A 21,970-nucleotide genomic window follows, 5' to 3' on the forward strand; every position below is an offset into this window, starting at 1 on the left:
CTACTGCTGCCCTTTTTTGCCTCCGCCCCCTCTTCCCTGTAGGACTGCTTAGCTGCGCCTGCTACACCCCCCCCCCCCCCGATTCGGGCCTCTTTTGCTCTCTCTCCTGTAGTAGCTTGGAGCTCAGGAGTTTACGGAAAGTGAGCTGGGGGGGGGGTGCAGGTGGGACTGGGAAAAGATCTGGATACCTGTGAAGGTCTGTTTCAGTACGCAGAGGATTAGAGGAGCATAGCTTTTCCGACAGTAATGTCTGTCTCCCAGCAATTCTTCCCCGGGAGCTGCCCCCTGCTCTCAACTCTTCTTCGGTCTTCTAGTGTTCTTGTTGCTCCCCCTCCCCCCTTCCCTTTCGCGGCTCCTCTCCTCTTAAAGTAGTTCCACGAACCCTAGAATTGGGACTTGGGAAAGGAAGGAAGTGTTCGGAGAGTCAGAGCTGGCCCTGCTGTTTGGGAGATTTTCTCTTCTTTTCTCTCCCTCTGTATTTATCTTTTGTGTGTTGCTTCCTTATAAAGAGAGAAGCAGCTGCAGTCCTTGGCCGAGTTGTTGAAATTTATCCCTTTGTGTATATTACAATATCCTCCATTTTTTCCCTCTGCCCTCTAAACAACAAGCGTTTCGCCATCTTGGGCAATTTTTATTCCCAAGTCCCTCTTTTTTTTTTTTTTTCTTATTTTTTAAGGAATGGAAAGAAGCCTTAGAAAGTCGAAAAGTGTGTCTGGGTAAGACAAAGTTTAGGGAATGTTCAGGGGGTCCAGTGACGTCATGTAAACTTTATGGAGAAATTTTCCCAGGAGTAAATTTTTCGCTTAATTTTTTTCCTGTTTTAAGCGACCATGTAAAGGACCATGTAACTTAACAGGCTGACGATAAGCTGTGCTGCTTATTTTTGTGTTCTCTCAAAGTGAGCCCTCAGTTTCTGCACATTTTATGTTTTGGTAACAGGTGGAAAATTATGTGCAAAAAAATGGTGGTAACTTTTATAGTGTCCTTTGGTATTCACTTAGCTTTTGTCTGCATGTTTCTTTAAAGGATTTGAATGTTATTTTTAATTAACATGTTTCCTTTCTTATTTACTCCACTCTCTTCTGTGGATTTGTCTTTAATCAGCTTGGTTAATATTTACGTATACTTATTTTAGATGACTTAGATCCCCTTTTGTAATTAACTTATATATTTTACATATGCCTTTACATTTGAAAAGGTACAACTATTGAAAATACCTGGAGATACTGGAAACTTTAAAAATTTAGTAGCAGTATTAAGTAAAACTATTGGTGAAAATGTAGTTAGTATTTAAAAGGCAGAATAGATTTTAAAATATATTCTATAATCTCAAGTTATATGCCCTTTGTCAACCATTATGAAAAGATAAACAGTAAAACTGGCGTTTTAATTTGCTTGTCTAAAATAGTTTTTCACCTCACTAAAGTTCGGTTGGTCACATGATCAAACTTAATGATACACTGACTGGTATATAAATAAGAGGCACTGTAAATTGAATGGGAAAGTGGAATTCTGTCTGCTGTAGTCATTTTCAGTCAGCATATTTACTTCTCTTCTAACAAGGACATGAAACTGTCTATTTAATTTGCATTCTCTTTGTCTTCTGGGTTGGGGAAAAACATTGACTACAGTTAACTCAAAAAAAGCTAATAGAAACATTTCTGAGTACATTGAAAAGGTTTGTCTAACACATAAAAACTTATGTTGTATGTGGTATGCTTTTTTCTCTGTAGCAGTCATATTTGGTGTTTTCTGCTATGTTATTTATTTAGGGATTTGCTTTATATAAAACGCTATATAGAAAGCTTGACTGAATTGAGCCTGCCATTTATGTGAATTGTAGGTAGGTGAAAAATGTTTAAATAGTTAAAAGCACATAGAACAGATGGTTCTAAATTATACATGCAACAAAGGACTAGAAGATTTGGCAGATTATAAATGGCAAGCAACAGAGGATAAGCAGTTTAAGAAAATGTTAGTTAAGTACATTTGATGTCTCACACCTATTGTAAACACTGTACATATTGTCACTGTGCTGCATAATCAATAACTTAGACACATTGAGGTGCTTGTAAGTTTCAGATAGAAAAAAGTAAGATTTTACAAATGTTTGAAACGAATTGTTGAATATAAAATTATTTTAAGCCTGTGATGACAAGAGTTTTTTTTTTAGAAAATCCAATTGTATGCTTTAAAACAGGAAGTTATTTATAAGAACTTAATATTGTTGTACTCATATAATGGTTTGGAGAGAAGTAGGAGTAGATATATATTTTGAAATACAGAGAATAGTATATTTACTGTTATTATATGTTAAACTAGGGCTGAACTGTGTAGCAGCATTTACTCTTTCAAACACTACTGAAAAATATTTTTAGACTCTGCAGTCTTGGAAATGCATTTAATAGAGTACTGTTGGCATAAGTTACTAAATACATATTAAATGAAAGAAGGGTATATTTTAGTATTAATTTTTGGGTTTGTGCATAACAATAATAAGGTTTTACTTGGTAACTATAGTTTACTCTCAGTTTTAAAAATGGAAAGATTTGTGTGTAGGTTTTGCCTTTCTAGAAGAATCTGAGTAATTATATTTTGCATTTTCAAAAGATTTAAAATAAAAGTATTCAATTTGGCAGAAATTTGTTTTTATTTTTATAAGCCATTTATTTAAAATGCATATGAGACTGTAATGGAAACCTTGGAATTTTAATTCTGTTGCCCTTTCTCCCATTTCTTTGTTTGCATGTTTATTATAGAACTGCAGTGTAAAGGAGCAGATGTTTTGCCAAACATCCTGATGTGTTGCTTTTTCTTATGGGAGTGCATAACTGTTCCTTCTGATGCATCAACTTGACAGCTGGTTGATTTCATGGAGCTGCTAAGAAGCCATTAGTGGTGTCATTGAATTGAAACAGAACAGTCACTCCCAGCTCGAACTGCAATTGTTAATGTCTTTGTTGCTACTTTTGTGTTACTATACAAGATGTAGGATATCACAGTTGCATGAAAGTTCAGTTTTTTGTCTTATCTCCTTGAATTAGTGAAAGTATGCATTAGAACTTGATTACTTTTAGGTTTAAAGGTTTCTCAAAGAAAGCTTTTAAGTTGTAGTTTTTGGGTTTTTGACCTAGTCCTAGCTAGAACCACCAAAAGAAGGTATGATTTAGCACAAAGTAATGTGGGGATTTTGACCCCTAGATGAAATTACATCATCAAGGTTTAATGATTTTTAATAAACTTGATATTCTGAGGGATTAATTCAATTACCTAGCGAGGTATTTTAAGAAGTTTTTGCTTGTATTTAATTAAATATTTTATATCATAAGGTTTTAAAAATACTGTGCTTTATTTAATAAATGTTGACTTGTTTGAATAAACATTTCTTTAAACTTTTGTTGCAGAAGATAATCAGAGGAGAAAAGAATTATTGAGGAAAAGGGCAATTTGGGGTTTACTTTTCTTTATAAGGAGGTAAAATATCACTAAATAATTGACTATTAGTCATTAAATGATTTTAAAATTTGAAATTATATTTTTATTGTACTAGTAACTTTTATTGGTAGTTTCAACTATCATACTGTGGTACTAAAATGATGTCAGATCACCATTGATGCCAAAGTGTTTTCTACTTTTTCTAATTACTTGCTTTTTTTTTTGGTGGGTGAGGAGATCGGAAGAGAGAATTAAGAGTGATAATCTCAACAGAAAAAAACACATTTAAAAAAATTTGTGTAAAAAAAAGTAAGGGTGATAAGTTTAAGGATAAAACGTAGCTTATCACTGTTAAGAGATATTTTCTAGTTGTAATATTTATTGATTTTTAATTTTAAAATCTTTAAGTACACTAACAGTTTTTCAAAGAGCTTGACGTTTATAACATACTTAAAAGTTTGCTTTTAAAAAATTCTTAAAATGAAATTGACAATTAGAATAGATAATTTGCTGAGGTAAATCCCATTAAAAGGACTTCTTATACAATATAAACAAATTTAAACACTTATAATACACTGCTGAGTGATTTCAGAATTATGATTTCCTGAAATAATAAGTTTTCTGAACATGCTTTTCTTTTAAATAGATCATACATTACTGAGACTAAAGGTAAAATTTATATTTGGATAATAATGCTTTTATATAACCTTTTAGTATAATCACCATGCAGTTTCTTGAAATTATTCTGTTACCTTAGCCTATGATTCAATTTTTGAGAAATATATTTACTCATAAAATATTTGTGTCATGTCAGATATTCATATAAACTAAATGGTAAATTGAGTTGTATATTAAATGTAAGCTTTTTTTAAAGGAAGCTCAATGCTTAGCTCAGTTTTAGAGATGACGTAATTTTAATTGTAGTGCAAATAAGCATCCCGTAATTTAAGTAGGAGTTTTTCCACATTGGGTTTCTTAAAGGAAAGCAGTTCTAAACAGAAGAGTCATAAAAAGTTTAAACTTTCATTCATAAGTTTTTCTGTTGACTCTATTAACTTTGGAATTATGAACAATAAATATATTTGATTGATTTACAATTACATATGAAGCTTAAACTAAAACGAATTTACATGACTTTCAAATGTGTTTTGAATGCTTTGTGATTTGTGGCAAGTCATAACATAGTTTGAGATGTAAAATATCTAAGAGAACTGATATTTTAAGTTAAACATTGAGCTTTTTAAATGAATAGCTCTTATAAGAATATGAGGTGAAAGTAAGTACAGTTTTTATCCCACATATTTAGAATTTACTATGTAAGATAAGGTGTTTTTAGAAATAAATTAATGCTTTGAAAAGTTGTTTTTATAATTTATGACATTTGGCTTGTACTTTGGTTTTTTTAATGCCTTTCAAATAAAAATTAAATGTTAGTGATAACAGTAATAATGAAGGTAATACATAGATCAGAACCTTTACTAACTTTATGTATGCACACGTATGCATGTGTATGTAAGGAAAAAGGAGCATTTTGTTTGAAGATAATTATTGTACTTCAGCTATGTGTAGACATAATTGTGTGTTTTTCCTCTGTTTTCTCCTCTTAACACTTTTCCACAAGCATGCACTCATTAATCAAAGACGGTGCACTCCTGCTGAGGGCAGAGAGGTTCATCAAATTGGCAGTCAGTTTGGTGTAAAGAACGGTGTTCTGAAGCTCTTAACTCGCTGGGACATAAATAAATCTAAGGTCTTTGTATGCAAACCCTGGAGGTTAATACTGTATAATTCAGTGTCCTGTCTTTGTTTTTATGATTGATGTTTTTAAATGTTTCAAGCTTGATGCAAGTCTTCTAGTAGGTCAGGTCTGACAATCTGATTGGCCGAAGTAAGAAAGCATTAGGTTGTCAGAAGGACTTTGAGTTTGCTGCAGAGATTTTGATTTTTTTTCATACGAGATCATTGTTATATTGCCTGAGCTGTTATAGGAATGTACCAATGATTGACATCCCCTGCTGTGATAATGGACCCAGTGCATGAAATGCCAATAGTTTGGTCCTATTTGTTCAGAAGCTTACTGCTATTTGTATCCTTAACAGAGCTAACATGTAGAACAAGCAAAACTACTGGGATTTCTCTGTAGAAATAGTGCTGGGATTTGGCTTTAACATGAATTGGTTGCATATTCATAATTTAAGAACAGCTGGTTACAGCAAGCACATAGTCATTTGCAAGCTATTATAAACCATTCCACTCACACATGGAGCCTGTGCTTGGTGGATTTTTTTTTTTTTTTTTTTTTATTGATCTACCTGCATTTAAAATCTGGTCACTGCTGCTACAGAAGCTCTTCATTTTAGCTGTGTTTGCAACATAGAACAGCTTCAATTTTAAATATTTAAACTAAATGCTGAATAAAATGAAGAAGCTTTGAAGGAACCAAATGTAAAAGGTCAATAATGTATTACTCATTATATGTCTCATCTTGGCCCAAAACCAACCTAGATGGTACAACCATTGTAATTTTTGGAAAATATGTTTTATGATTTTGTCCATAGATGAATAATCAAATTATCTTTGATATGAAAATATTGTTAATTATATTTTACTAGTTATGTATAGTTTTAAGAAACAACACAAACAATAAATTGTGATTAATTAGCGTGTAAAACAGTTTCATCTAATATATAGTAAAATGACAGTACTTTTAATTTTGAGTGGTATAAGGCAAGATAGAAAGGAAAATCAACAAGACATTACAATTGGATTAGAATAATGCTAATCCTAAAACTATAAAGCTATTCAGAATTTTTAGAAGGAATCTAATGAGGAGTCTCTTCTGCTTTTTGGGTCACTTCTGGAATATAAAGCACAGCTATACAGTTACAGTATTGAAATGACATGTGTAAGCTAGTCCAGCTATAATAGTGTCCTGCATGTTGTGCTGCCTAGTAGTGACTGACAAGAGGAGAAAACCACTACATCCCAAGTTTTCACACTGAAAAGAAAATCACTTATCCCAAGTGAGAAGAGTAGGAGGAGAAAATGTTAAATGTGATTTCAGATATTCTGGTAGGAATCACAGGGAGCTCTGCCTTGATTTGTGTATGTTAAAGTAAGTGGATGCCTGAGTGATTTACAGTGGTGTGGTGATTATATCAAGCTTTCCACACAGCATAGTGTTAGGTTCACATGTGCATGCATGTGTTTGTCCCTACACTAGATGATGAAGTAGCTTTCAGCACTTCAAGGTTGAGTACCAGTCCTAAGAGTGCATTTTACTGTTTCTTGGCTTCACAAATGGCTGGATATGTTGGTAGTATCACAGAATATATGGCCAAATTTAATCCAGCTGACAGTAGGCTGTACTTTTTTTAAATAATAAATTCAAAGGTTATTAAAGGACAATGTTTTAGTTTTGCAATAACATATATATATATATATAGTTAATTTGCCATTATTGGAGGTTGCATTAGTCATTTTGTGAATTATTCTATGCCCTTTTTTTCTCTCTCTTTTGACGATTGGCCTTTCAGTTATTTCCCTGCTCTTTAGCATCTTAACACAGAATAAGCTGAGGAAATAAAAGGAAGTAAATTTCAAATGAGTCTAGTTTTGCTTCCTCCCCCAGTTCTTGGTAGATCAGATGGAGAGAAGTCCTTAGATTTTCACCAAAATGAAGGTTTAGGATTTTATTTGTCTACCTTTTCTGGTTCTCATTATAACAGATAATTATATTTAGATAAAAAGAAAAGTGAGTTAATGGATTCAATTTTTAAAATATTAGTAACCCAACAAAACAGTAGAAAATTTAGCCAGTACTTGAAAACTGAATTGACTCAATAACCACAACTACAGGAGAACCACAGGTATTTGATACACTTTTATTGTTCTAGCACTAATAATAGGGGAAAAGGAGGGCAGCTACCTGCATTCATCAAGTTTGTACTGAATGCTGTCTTCAGGCATACTCGTGGAAAAAAAGTTTGTGAAAGCTCAGAGTAGGCGAGAGATGACTTTTGTTCGGAATCATTAGAAAAGGCTCTTTGGTTTAGGCAGCTTTGAATTAGACCAAGAAGAATGAATAAACTGAATATTCAGAGATCTGGAAGAAAGAATGCAACTAAAATAGGACAGCCTGAGCCCCCTCTAGAACAAATTAATTCAGGCTAGATCTACTGAGCATCTGGAGTGGTTATGCAGCCTTTTTGAGGTCACCCCAGAAGGAAGAGAAAATGTTATGGGGTCCTACTTTTCCTCCATTGCTTTAAAAGTCTGCTGCTTGGCTTTCTCTGGAGAAGGTGGGTTGATCAGTTTCAAATCATCCATTTCAATGATAGGATTGTTGTTTGTGGAAGCCAGGTTATAACTGACAAAACTGCCCTTTCTGGTCAGAGTTATTCAAATATTGTGCTTAACGTAAGATTAACCAGAACCACTTTCTTCTCCCTCATTATATTCCTATGCTTCTATAAATGTTTTTTCTTGAAACCTAATGCACGGTCATACCTACTAAGAACATTGAGCAAAGAGGACATCACCTCTGTTTCCCTTTTTTTAGATTTGATGATGACGAACTAGCTTTCCAAGGGGGTTTGATGTCTTCTGACTCAAACACTTTTACTTCTTTTAGTTCCTTTGGATGAATGAAGACAGACAGACATACTGGCTGCACTGTCAATAATGGGAATATCCATAAGGACAAAAAGCAACCGAATGTATAAGCCCTTACTTTAAATTACATCAGTACTGAATTTCACTTATAATAGAAATTCCACGAAGAATAGAAAATATGAAAAGGAAAGATTTAAAAAAATTCAAAGACAAATGTACAAGAAAGTGTCATAATTTTCATTGATTAGACTTTTCCATACTTCATTGTTGCTGTACTAAGATAATGAAGCTTATTCATTTTCCTTATTTGCAATATTGTGATGAACATTTACCTGAAGGGATGTGTTAGAAGAAAACCTTAAAACTTTTATGTAATCATTTCTTAATCTTGATGATGATGAGTTTTGAGTAAATGAAATGTGAAAATGAGTGGAAATAGAAGGCTATCTAGTATCTGAGTTTAGAGAGAAGCCATACTTATTATCTTTTCTGGTTTCCATGATGACATGGTTGTTGAAACGTAACTTCTGGACTTCCTTGGGAAAAGGGTCATTGTTAACAAAAAAAACATTACGGTGATGTAAGAAGGAGCAAAGCCTATCTTGTGCATCTGAAAAAATTAGGGAGCAGCCTGTAAGTCACAGGATAATGTATTTCTCCTTTTATGGGTTATTAGTGTAGCATAATGAAAGAAATAGGGTCTGCAAGGCAACAGTAACAGAGATTGTGGGTCAAATCTATTTTAAAAGAAGGGTACTGCAGAGCTAAAGGAAATGTTGAGGGTAGGCAGTAACAACAACAAAAAGAGGAGACAGTTTTAAAGAAGGCTTTTAAATGGAGTCAAGAGGAGTGTAGCACTATTACGTAATTTAATCCGCTTGGAAAGTATCAAGATTTTCTTCATTCTGGTCTAAGTACCTTAGCATTAAAATTCCTGTGCGTTCTTATTAATATTTTTAGCAGTTGTTGAGAAAATAACTCTTATCTATAATCATACCTTGGGATTTTGAAGTAGGAAGTTGACGGCTTAGGGAAGGGCTGTGTAAACAGTGAGATAGTTTGTCCAGGAAGAGAACATGTAATAACTTTGGCCAGTTAGGTAAAAGCTCCTTCCCCTTCCCTCTCCAGAGGGAGATGTACTTGCCAAAACTCATAAAAGAGAAGAATTGGTTTAAAGAATATGTAAATGCTTTTGTACTAAGTGTGAAATGGGAGGGGAGGAGCAAGGCATGCTGGGGGGAGGAGGGGAAGAGCTAAAGAGAATGTGACCCGAATTTCCCTGTTTTTGTTTTAAATGAAGCGTTTTTCTATAACATAGTACCTTGAATTTGACCTTTTTCATTTTAATGTGAAACACCGTTTGTGAAATAGGTCATTTTTGGCAATTTATTGCAAATATTTTATTCTTAGGAGGGAGCATCTGATATGTTGCAGCTGAAGTCCAGAGATACAACTAAATTAAGTATATGGGCCTGGGTAAAAATGAATGTTTTTTTCTGTATTTGTAATCCTAGCGCTTCACAAGTGAGCAAAAAATAATCCTGTAGCCACCCATGGAAACAATCACTTAACTAGTTCCTCATGTTTAGTACTGTTGTGATATGTTAATAGTTCTGTATTAGGCAGCAGTGATTAGTTAAATAAATTGTTAGTTAAATTGCGAACGAGAAACAGGTCAGCATCTATTTTTTAATAACTAGAAACAATTCAAGGTGCCCAGAAATAAAATGCATCGTCTATAATATGCTCAAGGAGTTAATAATTTACATAGAAAGGATGTACAGAAAGTCTCATCTTTTGTGATTTTTGTATTAGATATTCAGTTATTTATGTCAGGAAAAAAGTTTGGGGTAGGAAAGGAAAAACAATTTCTTTTTAAAATTAATTAATTAATTTTTGGCTGCATTGGGTCTTCATTGCTGTGCGCAGGTTTTCTCTAGTTGTGGTGAGCAGGGGCTACTCTTCAGTTGCGGTATGCAGGCTTTTCATTGCAGTGGCTTCTCTTGTGGAGCACCGGCTCTAGGCGTGCGGGCTTCAGTAGTTGTGGTGCTGGGGCTTAGTTGCTCTGTGGCGTGTGGGCTCTTCCCGGACCAGGGATTGAACCCGTGTTCCCTGCATTGGCAGGCGGATTCTTAACCACTGCGCCACCAGGGAAGTCCCGAAAAACAATTTCAATAGCCATCATTGACTTAGTGAACTTATGCTCCAAGTGGGATACATGTCCGGTGCTCTCTGTTCCTGAGTAACTCTCACAGTGGGGCATCTTGCAGTAAATGTGGCTCTTATGTCTTAATATAAATGTTTTTTGTATATCATCATAGCTTCTAAATGCAGGCTAGCTATGGGTATCCTGAGCTCAGTTACATAAATTGCATCTGCTTTATTAGTGGTGGTAAAACTGGCTGTGTTGGACTTATGAGGAACAGTATAATCTGTCTTCAGTGTGGTCCATGTCAATGATATATATTTAAAATTGTAATAATATTGGAGTATGGTTGATTTAAGGTGATATTTTTTATTATATTTTAATACAACCTACTGAATAGAACCTACCACACTCCCCAATCCACCAGTAAGATGAGTTTCTACTGTATATGAAGGTTGCATGGTTTGAGATAGTTTATATGCTTAAGTATTCCTGTCCCCAAAATGTTAAAAAAAAATTGCTTTGGATTTAAAAGGGTTCAGGGAGATGATGAAACTTCAGTTGGGCTTTTTTTTTTTTTCAGTTGGGCTTTGAAGGAAGTAGTAGATATTTTAGCTTAGAACAGCAACCTGAACAAAGGAGAGGATGGAGGGAAACCTACCTAGCTAAAATTTGTTTGAAAATCATGGGAGATAAAGTTAGAAAGCGGGTTGGGTTAGCTAATAGATTTTCAAGCAGAGGTGTGACATGATTAAAACGTTGTTTTAGAAAGATAGATTTGGAAGAAATCTGTTAACTGTATTGGAAGAAATCTGTTAACTCTGTAGAAAGAAGAGGCTATTAAAAGAAAGATCAGTAATTTATTACAGAAATTCCAATGTTAGGTGATAATGACTAGACTAATAGCAATGTGAATGGGCAGAAGGATTGATATGAGGTACATAATTTAAAGGAATGGGGTTGGGCTAGTTGGGGGAGGTAGGAGATTGTATTACCTTACATTTAAATTAATTTCATATGACCATAACAATAATTTGATGTAGTTGAACGCTTATTTCCTCCTTTTCAGACGATGAAAGTGAAAACTAGAGAGATTGACTGTGGCTTACCGCTCACCAGTGGTTAGATATTTTTTCTAATACATCATACAATCTCATGATGAGTTTAGCTTAAGACAAACTCTCATCTGCTTTTTAAAACCCCTCTACTTCCCTCCTGGTATATCACATTATGTATAGATGAATAATCACATCCAGTTAGCCTAATATTTTTCATTTGCATTTATGTTTATAGCTCTGTATGTATTTATACCACTGCCAGACATCACTTTCTGAAAGCCACTGGGAGATAGGAGGCAACATACCGTATGTTATGGATCCCTGAGCGTAGACTTTCATGACTCCATGATTTTGCATATGATCTTCCCTATATGCAATGATTATTTTCTTTCTTCTTGCTTGATAGAATCTGCTTATTTTCTAATATCCTTCTGAAGAGTTACTTTTGTGAAATCTTCCCAACTGTCTACCTCTCCACAAGATTATCAGATTCTTCCCTTTGTGCCCCAGTTGAGTGCTAATGGTGGAATACATTGTTGTGCAAATAGATTCTTTCCTTCCTACCTTTATAAATAATGCTTCAATGAACATTTTTTATTCATAATGCTTTTATTTGTTGTTGTTTGACGTTATTTCATAACATGAATTCCCAGAAATGCAATTGCTGGGTCAAGTGCTAGGAATATTTTAAAACTCTTAATCTATTGTGAATTTGGCTTTTGCAAGGATTGTATGATTTTATATCTCAGTAGCAATACATAACTTTACCTATTTACCCCACTTTCATTGGATTGGGTATATTCATTATTTTTAGCCCTTGCCAATTGCATTGCAAAAAACTGTACCTTATTTTTTATTTTATTTCTTTGACCATGCCACACGGCTTGCAGGATCTTAGTTCCCTGACCAGGGATTGAACCCAGACCCTCGGCAGTGAAAGCGCGGAGTCATAACCACTGGACCACCAGGGAACTCCCAAAAATGTATCTTATTTAATCTGCATTTCTGTGAATAATTAGAGTGACCATTTTTCAGTGTCTTAACCTGTTGTATTTCTCTTCTGTAGTTAGTCTTTGACATTTACCTGTTATTGCACTGAGATCTTAGTATGTTTATGATAAACTATAAATTCTTCTAAATATTAATGGTATGTTTTAATTATATTTACTATAATTATTTGGCTTTATAATAATGTTTTAATTTACAGAAACGTGAAATATTAAATTGTCAGTTCTTTAGATTTTAAAAAACATTTTATTTCCTTTTTTTTTTTTTTTTTTTTTTTCCGGTACGCGGACCTCTCTCTGTTGTGGCCTCTCCCGTTGCAGAGCACAGGCTCCGGACGTGCAGGCTCAGCCGCCATGGCTCACGGGCCCAGCCGCTCTGCGGCATGTGGGATCTTCCTGGACCGGGGCACGAACCCGTGTCCCCTGCATCGGCAGGCGACTCTCAACCACTGCGCCACCAGGGAAGCCCCCTTGGCAGAATGTTTATAGTCACTTCTCATATTTTTATCTTATTTATTTATTTAAAAAAATAAATTTTGGAGGACTAATTTTTCTCAATGAAGGTATAAATCTTTAGATTGAAGAGAAGCAGAGTTTTCTTTTTAAATTGAAGTATAGTTGATGTATAGCATTTTGTTAGTTTCAGGTGTACAGCACAGTGATTCAGTTATATATATATATATATATATATATATATATATATATATATATTCAGATTATTTTCCATTATAGGTTATTAGAAGATATTGAATATAGTTCCCTGGGCCATACAGTAAATCTTTGTTGCTTATCTATTTTATATATAGTAGTTTGTATCTGTTATTCCCATACTTCTAATTTATCCCTCCCCCGACTCCCTTTCCTCTTCGGTAACCATAGTTTGTTTTCTATGTCTGTGAACCTATTTCTGTTTTACATATAGATTCATTTGTATTATTTTTAAGATTCCACATATAAGTGGTTTCATATCATATTTGTCTTTCTCTGTCTGACTTACTTCACTTAATATGATATTCTGTAGGTCCATCCATGTTGCTGCAAATGGCAATATTTTCTTCTTTTTTATGGCTGAGTAATATTCCATTCTATATACAAACTACATCTTCTTAAACCAATAGTCTGTTAATGAGCACTTGAGTTGCTTCCACATCTTGGCTATTGCAAATAGTGCTGCTGTGAATATTGAAGTGCATGTATCTTTTTGAATTAAGAGTTTTCATCTTTTCCAGCTATATGCCCAGGAGTGGGGTTGCTGGATCCTGTGGTAACTCTATTTTTAGTTTTTTAAGGAACCTCCAGACTGTTTTCCACAGTGGCTGTACCAATTTACATTCCAACCAACAGTGTAGGAGGGTTCCCTTTTCTCTATACCACCTCCAGCATTTATTATTTGTAGGCTTTTTGATGATGGCCATTCTGACCAGTGTGAAGTGATGATACCTCATTGTAGTTTTGATTTGCATTTCTCTAATAATTAGTGATGTTGAGCATCTTTTCGTGTGCCTCTTGACCATCTGTATGTCTTCTTTGGAGAAATGTCTATTTAGGTCTTCTGCCCATATTTTGATTGGATTGTTTGTGTGTGTGATCTTGAGTTGTATGAGTTGTCTGTACAGTATTTTGGAAATTAAGCCCTTGTCGGTGGCATGGTTTGTGAATATTTTCTCCCAATCTGTAGGGTGTCTTTTTGTTTTGTTTAGGATTTCCTTTTTTGTGCAAAAGCTTTTAAGTTTGGTTAGGTCCCATTTGTTTATTTTTGCTTTTATTTCTATTGCCTTGGGAGACTGACCTAAGAATCAGTCAGAATCAGCACTGACATTGCTACAGTTTATGTCAGAGAATGTTTTGCCTATGTTCTCTTCTAGGAGTTCTATGGTGTCTTACATTTAGGTCTTTAAACCATTTTGAGTTGATTTTTGTATATGGTGTGAGGGTGTGAAGAAGTGTTCTAATTTCATTGATTTACATGGAGCTGTCTAGCTTTCACAACACCACTTGCTGAAGAGACTGTCTTTTTTTCCCCATTGTATATTCTTGCCTCCTTTGTCTTAGATTAATTGACTGTAGGTGTATGGGTTTATTTCTGGACTCTCTGTTCTGTTCCACTGATCCATATGTCTGTTTTTTGTGCTAATACCACACTGTTTTGATTAGTGTAGCTTTGTAGTATTGTCTGAAGTCTGGAATGGTTATGCTTCCAACTTTGTTATTTTTCCTCAGGATAAAAAAAAATTTTTTTTTATTGAACTATTGTTGATTTACAATACTATATTAGTTTCAGATGTACAACATAGTGATTCAATATTTGTATCGATAATACTCCATCTAAAGCTATTACAAAATAATAGCTATATTTCCCTGTGCTGTACAGTATATCCTTGTTGTTTATTTATTTTATACATAGTAGTTTGTATCTCTTAATCTGATACCCCTATCTTGCCTGACCCCCTCTCTCTACTGGTAACCACTAGTTCTGTATTTTATTTTTGGCATTTAAGTCTTCCCCATTCCTTTTTGCTAGGAAAACTGTCTTTTAATGCCCATATTAAGGCCCAACTTCCCATCAGTACTTATTATCTATACTACATTTCCTCAAAATCTCTGCTATAAGGAATGTTAAACTAGATAACTAAACGTCAGCTTTTTAAAGCATTGTCAATTTTTTATTATTTTTTTCTACCTCTTGTAAAAGGACTCTTTCTAAAAAATATTAATTTTATTAGATAGTTCTGAACATATTAAAAATAAATTTTCATTGATCAGGTAAGGTTGTTATCCTGGTAAATAATTCTATTTCTTATTAGATACCTGAATTAAGACTATTTGAGAATATAACTTGGACCTTTAAAAATAAATTCTAATATTATATTTGAGCTGTTTGCTTGTTTATGATAAAAATAAATTGTAAATGCAGCTCTACAGCTTGCCGGTTATTTCTTCTTACAATTAATCATGTTCATTGCCCTTTGATTTTTCTTTTTTTATATTCATTTTATTGTTTATTTTCTAACTTTAAAAAAAATTGAGGTATAGGGGCTTCCTTGGTGGTCCAGTGGCTAAGATTTTGTGCTCCCAGTGAAGGGGGCCTGGGTTTGATCCCTGGTCAGGGAACTAGATCCCACATGCCACAACTAAGGGTTCTCATGCCACAGCTAAAGATCCTGCATGCTGCAACTAAAAGATCCTGCATGCTGCAAGGAAGATCCCGCACGTGGCAAAAGAAGATCCAGTGTGCTGCAACTAAGACCTGGCATAGCCAAATAAATAAATAAATAAATATTTTTTTTTAAAAAAAAGAGCACTCTAAAAAAATAATTGAGGTATGATTGACATATAACATTATATTAGTTTCAGAAGTACAACATGACTTTTCTTAAAATTAAAAGTATATTTTTTACTAAAAAATACTCTGTTTTGAAAAACACAGAAAAGTATTAACATAAAACTTTCAAATATCCAAAATTCTATTATTTGCTTTTTAAATTTATTTTATGTTGCAGTTTATTTAGTGAAACGAAAGTGTTCATAAATGAAACAGCAAGTTAGTGTGATGAACCTCCCCCTCTAAAAGGTGTAAATGAGAGGAGTGGGCATGGAGTGAAATACTTTTGTGATATCAACTAAGAAAGAACCAAAAAAACCCATTGGATTAAGCAATAAGAACACTGGTGACCTTGGCAATAATAGTTTCAGTGGAATGGTTTGGACTAAAGATGAAGAAATAGAAACATGGAGTTTAGATAGGTTTTCTTTCTTTCTTGTAAAGGAAAAGAAAAATAGATTGGGAAGTGTTCAGGAAGGAAATGTGGGCTTGAAGATGACTTTCTTAATAATGAAAATAAAGATATAGCGGCAGGGAATATGATTCAGAAATTCTTTGAGAAATTAGAAGAAACAGGTTCCAGATCCATGTTAGACTGATTGACATTAACTAGGAGGAGGAGTACTTCTGTAATTAGGGGGAATTGGAAAATCTGTGGATGTATACACCAGTGAGATTGCAGCTTTGGTGGAAAGAAATTTCAGAGAGTTCAGATTCCAAATATCAGAAATTCTTCAACCAGAAATGGCTTTTTGCTGTTTTTTAATAAAACAAAGTTTTAATTTCCAATCTTTTTTCTATGTATGCATGTATATATGTATATGTCAATATACACATATATATTTTACAAAATAGCAATGTTATATGTAGTTTTGCATTCTGCTTTTTACACTTTATTTTCTTTTTGGATTATATTATGAGCATTTTCTCATATCATTAAATATTTTTAAACAGCATATCATAATTGATTCAACTATCTAAGTTTGGGACATTTAAATTGCTTTTGGTTAGCATATGTTACAATATATAATGGAATAATATTACATCAAACATCCCTAAGCCTTTTTGCATATTCTAATTTATTTCCTTATGATACATTCCTGGAGATTGAATTGCTGTGTCAAAGCATATGAATATTTTACATATACGCAGCGGTATTCTGGTATTCTGGTAAATGTTAACAACTGGCTTGTATGTCTGGTGGAGGGAGCCCTGATTTGTAGTGTGTGTTGTTTCCTTTGGTGTAATACTCCAAACATGGTCTATTTCAATCCAACAACTTAATACCACTGAACAGATATGAGATGTGTAGTCATACAACCATTATATAGTATTTACACCAAACTGGTAAAGTAGACGTAAATGATGTCAACAGCATAGGCAATAATAAAATGTAATAAAATAAGTGAGGTAATTAGGGAGTGATCAGTTTTAAGTGTTTATTACCTTATTTTTAATATAATTTATTGAATGGTAAGTTTATGTAATTTAACTTTTAATAATGACTATGTTTAACAACTGGGTCACAACATTCCTGAAAATTTAACAGTTGGCTCTTGTGAACTATTATGAGTAAGCTCCAGCACACCACTGCTAGGTTATCTTTTTTTTTTTCTTTTTTTATCCTCCTCTTCTCCTTCCTTCTTCCCTTTTCTGATATTTATGGTGGAATTTTTCTTCCAAGATTGCTGTTTTCAATATAGGAAGAAATATAAATACTTAGAAGACAAATGTTTTACTCTTTTTGTTTATGGCTTCTAGGTTAATCTTGCTTTACTCTTGAATTTTATTATAGATGGACTCTATTCAAGTGAAAGAAGTGAGGTGTGGATTCCCAGCTTTTTTTCCCCAAAACTCTCTTATTGTTTCTAATAATTTTTTACTTGATTCTCTAGGATTTTCTAGATATATAATTATATTATGCAAATAAAGATAACTTTGCTGCCTTTGATCCTAGTACTTATAACTTTATTTTTCTGTGTAAAGAATAAAGTTGGTCAGTACCTACAAAGCAGTGTTAACATTGAGCATCCTTATTTTTTCCTGATTTTGGAAATGCTTCAAATACTGTATCATCGTCTATTAGCTTCTTTAATGATGGCATTTCCCTCACTAGTTTTGGCGCTTTTTTGGCGGCTTTCGGTTTGTTATATGTGTTTATGAAAATCACATTAAGCAAGTATCCATTTATTTCTATTTAATTAAGACTTAAAAAATTCAGAAAGGAAGTTTAATTTTATGTAAATGCATGAGAAGCTTGGTAATTCTTGATGACCTTCTCCATTTACCTTAGTGTTGTTTAAGTTGGTTGGTTGGTTTTTGTTTTCTATTTTGTGCTAGAGGTTTAGATATTGATGGCCTTTGATATTTGGGGTAAGCAACAAGGTGACCTGAGCAACAGAAAATAAAATTCAGATATGTTTTCCCCTGGAACTTTTTCTCTGAATCTCTTGAGATCTGTGTTGTGGGTGTACCTGTGATCCTATGTTTGAGGGTCAGCCTTTGATTTTAGCAGTTCTACTGCTTCATCCTGGCCGACCTGTGAATGGGGCCGTGGGAGGGGGCAGCAGGAAGAGGAGAATGGCCACTCTAATACTGTGGTTTATGAGTTTTTTATGGTGAGTCAGTGCTTACTTACGTCTGCCTAGTCAGACTTGATCATTACCTGCAAAAAAATGGCTCCTTTTCAACCCTAATGACTGGTTGAGGAAAATGAAAACAATGAGGCCAAAACGTAGCCCATGATGTTTTTCTGCTGGGTGAACATGGGTCCCAAGTTCTGTGATTCCCACTTCTCCTATAGGCCTTTCGTGTCCCTAAACTTTAATTCTGCAAGTTACGACTTAGGGTATTTCAGAATATTCTCACTTATTTCCTAAAATCTACACCTTGTATTCTTGGGGCATATATGTATAAAATAAAAATCTTTTTATAATGTTGGTATTTTCCCTGGCTTCTTGAATAATGGCATTTCCCTCACTAATTTTGGTCCTTTTTGGTGGATTTTTGGCAGTGATTATGTGAATGGATGCTATCTTATTCAGATTTTAAAGCTCGTTTCACATATCCAAAAAATTCTCCTCAGAAAAGGTATACCATTTTAAACTACTGCTGCTGGACTTTGAGAATTTTTTTCATTGTATTCTTAATGGGAATAATTTCATTTTAATTTGTATATCCTTCATTGTTACCAATAATCATAGGTTCCTAAATATATTGAGGTATGGTATTTATGTTTGAATTGTTTAGAAGGAGTGGTTTTGGCAAGAGTTTTGGAGTGATGTGATAGCAGTAATCCCCAAACAGCTGGTCTCATTGTAAGGTATGGCTGGTTATTTTCACAGGTGCAAAAAGAGTTAACCATGTAGGCCTCCTTGAGTTGGCTTTTGCAAACCTAGAGCCTATACACTACTGTACAACTATTAAGGCTACAACATTAACTTGACTGTAACTTCCCATAGGGAATCTCAGCTAGGACATTTAAAAGCTACTGTTATTTGCTTTCCTCAGACTAGGAAAGCAAGCCCAGGACACTACCAGATTTCACCTACAGAAGAATCCTTAAATATCCCTCAAATTTCTTAAGGTTCCTAGCCTGCCAGCAAGTGATCTTCCTTATCACATGTAAGGCTGAGCCTTGTAAGCCAGGGACCAGGCCAGGTTTCCTGCAAGGGCTCTCTAGGCATTGGATCCTTAAGTAAAGCCAACCTTAGTTTCTTACAAATACCTGTTTAAATGAGCATTGTTCTCAAATGTGATACTCTAGGTAACAAAACTTGGGTTGCTTAATAGATTTGTCCAATTATATCCTAATAAAAAGGAGGACAGATTCTTAACTGTATCTGTGCAGATATCTCTACTGCCATGAAAGGGTGATTCACTAAAGAGTTTCTGAATTCTAAGGGTTAGAAAGAGTCAGATAATATTTTTAAAGCTTCATTTTAGTTTACAAAAGCAGAGTTTACTAAAGTGTTGTGGTTATAGATAGCTTAAGAAGAAAGAAAACAGAACACTAAAACATTGTCAACAATATTCCAGTCAAATTAACTTTCTATAGTCAGTTCATTCAGTACTATGTGTGTAGTTTTTGTTGTTGTTTCTCTGGAGCTTGGGTTAGCTGTCTGTTGTTATGTACGTTTCTGCTTCTATAGACTAAAAAGAGTCCTGGAAATTTTTACTTAGTCCAAAGATGGTCTGAAAGTTGTTCGAGAGATGTCACCAAAAAGCCTTACCGATATTTTATTCTTTGAAGTGTTAATAGTTACAACTACCTGGCACAATTCTTTCCACAAACTCTGAAAGTTTTTTGTTGAAGACACAAACTCTTGCTTATAGCTTATAGGCAGAGCTTTCAAGAAAACATCAAAGTAAAACAAAAGCTCTCTGTGGAAAACAGAGACTTAATGGCTGTGGTTAATTTGTTACTCTAATTCATAATATGAAAATGGAAGAGAGTAAAATTCTCTATTGGGGTATAGTATGTAAATATGTCATAAAAGTTTTGATCAGCATTTCCCCTGAGGGTAAAAATATAATGGACAGTGAGGGCATTGACACATCTCCAGGGACTTCTCACACCACAAAATTTCTGAAATATTTACATTAATAACATGTTACCTATACAGACTTAACCTAGGAAAGGATAGGTGTCTTTTTTGATTTGACAATTTTTCCCATGTGACTCTTAGAATAGTAACATATAAAACAAACCTAATTCTTTCTAACACCTCTGTTTTTATAAGGTGAAGCAACAAGTCTTTTTGGCTTTCTTGAGGCACTCTGGGAAATCTCAAAGATAGGTTAGTATAAAATATTGTAAAAAGTTTTATATAGTCTATATTTAGTATATGATTAGGAAAATGCAAAATTGAGAGTTGTTAGAAGATTCGGGGCTTGATAAAAATAGAATCGTGGGTACCTGAGAAATAATATTTGGTTATCTATTTAATCAAAGTAACATTAAAAATAAACATAGAAGATAATATGTTTGCTGATTCATAAGTGAGGAAGAACCTTAATTACTTTTTTTTTCTTTAGATAATCAAGGAAATGAAAATGTGAGCATAAAGCACAGAAAATTATTCTGGTAGGACACAGCATTTCTACTCTTTGCGCACACTGCACAGAAGGTATGGAATAGCCTTTCATGTTGAAGATAAAGGTATTAATCAGTACCTCAAGGAAGCAAGCCCATCAACATTGAATGAAATTTGCTAAAATTTAAAATGTTTCATAGCTTCTTTTCAGAATTGGCTGTTATAAATCAAGGCAAACAAAATTCACTTTCCAAGTTAGGTCCTTCTTTATTTTCTTTCATATTCTGGAATAAACAGACACTTCACTAAGATCCCCTTAGAGGTTAGTGGTTCTCTCTAAGGGGATCTGCGAGGTCAAAACAATATTTGTAACAATACTAAGATGTTATTTGTATTATTGTGCAATACATTAATCATTGCTATTTTCAAATGTATCAGTAAATAAGTATTTAAAATAATACCTCGGTTTTAATTTCCAATATGGTAAACATCAATAGCTATAATCCATATAAAATAAAAGCTCTTTGGAGTCCTCAATAATTTCTAAGAGTGGAATGGGGTCTGGAGACCCAAAAAAGCCCAAGAATCCCTTCTTTGGGATGAAACAGTTTTTTTTTTTTGGACAAAGAAATGCACATACTCAGTTGTACTTCTCTGTCACTGTTGCTCCTAAGGTAGCCTCAACTGCTCATATTGACTGTACCTTTTAGCTAAATTAATTTCTGTTTCACAGAGAAAAGTTAGAGGTGGGTAATTGAGAACTGTCTGCCACACACCAGCATTTTAGCAGACTAGCAGAGCTCTTGATCACACACAAGACAACTTTTTATAGCCATATAAATGCCTTTAAACCTTAAAGAGGCAAAAATTGACACTTTCATTAACATGACCCAGAACTATAGCCTGTCAATATTAAAATAAGAAGCAAAAGTATATAAACTTAAAACTATGCTTAGTAATTAATGTTTCAGTATTTTATCTTACTTAGATTTTTTCCTAGGACTCTAATAATCTTCATTTAGTTAACTCAATTTAGTATCAGTCCAAGGCTTTAGGTTACCTAAAGATTTTGAAATTACCTTCAAGCTGCCATGCTACAAAATAGTTACTGTTGAAGAAAAATTTTGCTAGAATAATGATCCTATTTATTAGAACATAGAAAATTTTCAAAATTATAAACCCTGTATGGGATTAATTTTAGCTTATTGGGTTAAAGACATAACTTTTATTTAAATAAAATTTATTAATCTGTTTACCAAAGATTTTCCTTAATTATGCAAACTTGGGTTCTTAAAAGGTCCTGACTTTGTTTTTATTATTTTTAAAATTTGTTTTGTAATGCACATTTAAAA

At 33.8% G+C, this 21,970-nt stretch overlaps 1 protein-coding gene across 1 annotated transcript in view; it reads left to right on the top strand.

Annotated features, from left to right (window-relative positions):
* Positions 1-21,970, top strand: part of BAZ2B (bromodomain adjacent to zinc finger domain 2B) — a 381,122-nt gene that overhangs the window by 84,475 nt on the left and 274,677 nt on the right. The window lies entirely within an intron of this gene.

The sequence above is a fragment of the Grampus griseus genome, assembly GCF_964374135.1.
Source record: "Grampus griseus genome assembly, chromosome: 7".
NCBI lineage: Eukaryota > Metazoa > Chordata > Mammalia > Artiodactyla > Delphinidae > Grampus > Grampus griseus.